This window comes from Arachis duranensis, chromosome 8 (assembly GCF_000817695.3).
Source record: "Arachis duranensis cultivar V14167 chromosome 8, aradu.V14167.gnm2.J7QH, whole genome shotgun sequence".
NCBI lineage: Eukaryota > Viridiplantae > Streptophyta > Magnoliopsida > Fabales > Fabaceae > Arachis > Arachis duranensis.
The window spans coordinates 43,649,714-43,653,087 of record NC_029779.3 but is presented as its reverse complement, the minus strand read 5'-3'; positions in this window follow the sequence as shown (position 1 = coordinate 43,653,087).

The following is a 3,374-nucleotide window of genomic DNA, read 5'->3' as shown; positions in this document are numbered from 1 at the left end:
AGCTGCACTCTGGTTTGGAATTGGATGCTTTTAAAACGAACGACTGGAAACATATAATATATATTGAACTGGATTAATTTATTTACTCTTGGAAAAAAAAGTAACTTAGGTTAATAGAATAGATGAATAAATAAAAAGAACTCATTTCATATACACAAAACGCTATTTAAGTAAATAGAAGAAATGCATCAATAAAATAAGAGTGATTTTAAATTGGTCTCAGAATTAATTTGTATTAGATCAATTAGTTTCTAATCAAACAATTTGACAAATTGTTCCTATATTTTTATAATATTAGATAAATTAGTTTCTTATCTTTTAACATTTTTTTATTATATTATTTTTAAACAGTTATATTATACATAAAAATTTTTTGTCATCTAAGTCTAACTAAGTTGACCCAAATCCAACAAAAACTAACATCAAATTGAAGAGCGTATAAACACGTACCTGCTCAACTGTTCAGTAGCACAAAGATTAATATGAAAAAGTGAAAAACACTTCATCTCTCTCAATCAAAAGTCAAAACTGAAACAAACTTATTTAGGAAAGTATAGGGTACCAACATATTATCTGCCAATTTTTGCCAACTCTTATTTATATTTGTGTTTTATAGAAGTGTGTTCGTAGATGTGTCTAATAATTAATATATTTTAAATACATATATAAAGAGACACATCCAGAAAATATATCTATAAAGACACTTCTATTAAACACAGTTATAAAAAAGATATTTTTATTAGACACATCTATAAACACACTTCCATGAAACACAATTATAAATAAGAGTTGGCAGATATGTTGTTGGTAACGTAGCGAAACCGAACTTATTTAAACATCGCTCAAAATCTTCGCAAAAACTCGAAAAAATCTCAAAGTTACATTCGAAATCTTCACCAAGAAATACAAAAACACAGAATACAAAAGATTATTGAAAGTACTGTTTATTGATCGTCTATTTTTTTCATTTTTCTCTTTCGCATTTTCAATGTTGAAATATTAGATAGTCATATTTTTTTTTATTTAATAGATTCATTTTGTGTTCTTACATTAAAGTATATATTAATGTTCTCATATATTGTTTATTTGGTTGAAAACTGTGTTAAGTCGGTGTAAAAATATTATTGTAGTGTTTCTTGTATATTTTAACCTATATTTGCATGTGTTTGAGAAATTTAAATATGTTTTTATGCATGTTTGAGTGTTTGTATGTAGTAATAGTAACAATTTTCAATGTACTTTGCGTGAATAGAAGTGCAATTGGTATTGTTGTCCTCTTTTTGTTCTAACTAGGTAACAAAATATTGTTGTAGTGTTTTTAGTGCCATTTTGTGCATATTTAAATGATTTGCACGCATTTTTGTCCATATTTGAGGGATTTGTTCATGGAATTACTGTAACTATCCCATAGAATAATGTTGTTGTAGTGCTTCTGATATTATTTTGTGCATGTTTGATTGATTTACATGTCTTTTTGAACTGAGATTGTGTGCTGTAATAAATAAATATTTTTGGTGCATTTGATGTAACTTTCAGTGCATTTCATGTGAATTGAGGTGCACTTGATGTTGTTGTTATTTATTAACTTATTTTTTTATTCCTTACAGACAAAATAACAGTCAAGAGAATTGTTGAGAAGAGCATCACAAAGAAAAAAGGACCAAAATATCAAGTAAGTATATATATGTTAGAACAATCCATTTCTATTTTATAAATATAGTTATGAAACATAATTTTCATTTATTTACAAAAAAACTCATGATTTGAGGTACTTCACAAAATTTATTTCTGATTTGTTTAGTAAGATGAGCAATGACAAGAAAGTTATTGTCGAATAATTATTGGGATTTGCTGCTATGAGACATATCTCAGTCTTAAATGTGTCGTATAAGTTCTTAAAAAATTGGCATATTCATTTAATTTGTACAAAAACACACTAGACACGCAATACGGTGTATTATCATTACAATCACAATCTTCATCACCAACAATATTTAATCATAACTCATAAGTTCATAATCTATACCCAAACCAAATTAATCAACACAAAATATTACTTGAAACATAAAAACGTTCATATTCATGCTTCCAATTTGAAGGCAGGGAGAGTGGATGACGACAATGAGACAATGACCTTGAGTGTGAGAGGTAGAGCCGTGAAGGCAGTGAGAATGGACAATAGCAATGAACAACAGTGAGCATGGAGGAAAAACGAAGAGGGAGAAGGAGAATCTTAATTTTGAGAGGAGAGTGAGTGAATGACAGGCGGTAGAGAAGAGAGGGTTAGGAATTAGGGTTTTTGAACTCCCTGCCCCATTTATTTCACAGATTCTCATTTCCACCCTTTACGGGTGAAAAAATGTCCTCAGCCCCGTCTCCTGGCGGGTAAATTCCCGCATATACCCGTCCCACTGGGAGAAATTGCCATCCCTAGTGTTGATGAGTCAGAAAATCAGTTTAAATTCAAGAAGACATTCATCTTTTTCATCCAAAAGTGATTCTTGTTGCCAACAATAAATAAAATTTGTTCTGTTCATATGCCACTCATTCTTCATGTGGACACAATATAAAAATGGAATTAGACTGCTCATGTGCTCATTTTCATCATCAAAGGCAGATCACAAATTGAAAAACAAATTTGCAGTTGATGGCTGCCTATTCGCACTGATGATCATATATTTTTATGAATCCAGGTATAAGAATAAACTGGTGGATAAATTCTTGGACCACCATGGATGCAACATTGGACTAGGAACAAGCTGGTTAAAAGAATAAAAAGTGAGGCAAAACATGAAATGATAACTTAATAAAAATCTTTTTCTTTAATTTCAGTTTATTTATTTTAAATATATTATAATAAGTAATCTTTTATCTATTTCAGGGCCATGTAAGAAGAGCACAACTAACTTTAAATTAGGTATTTAATGAGTTAATTTATTTTTCTTATCCAAATAATTTAGACAACATATCTTAAGAAAAAAATTTTTAAGCAAGAAATATATTGGCTCTTATTTTTTATCTTTAATGTCTATTATTTCTACGGACAAAAAAAATATCTTAGTTTTGATTCAATTTGTATCTATAAATGAACAATTTCACTATGTTACCAACAACATATTTGCCAATTTCTGCTAATTCTTATTTATAATTGGGTTTAATTGAAGTGTTTCTATGGATATGTCTAATAAAAATGTCTTTTTTATGGCTGTATTTAATAAAAGTATTTTTATAGATATATTTTCTGAATGTATCTCTTTATACATGTATTTAAAATATAATAATTAATTATTATTGACAATAAATTAACAAATAATATGTTGGTACTCTGTACTTTTTCATAAATAAAATATGAAGAGCTAGTTAAAACTCTTTGA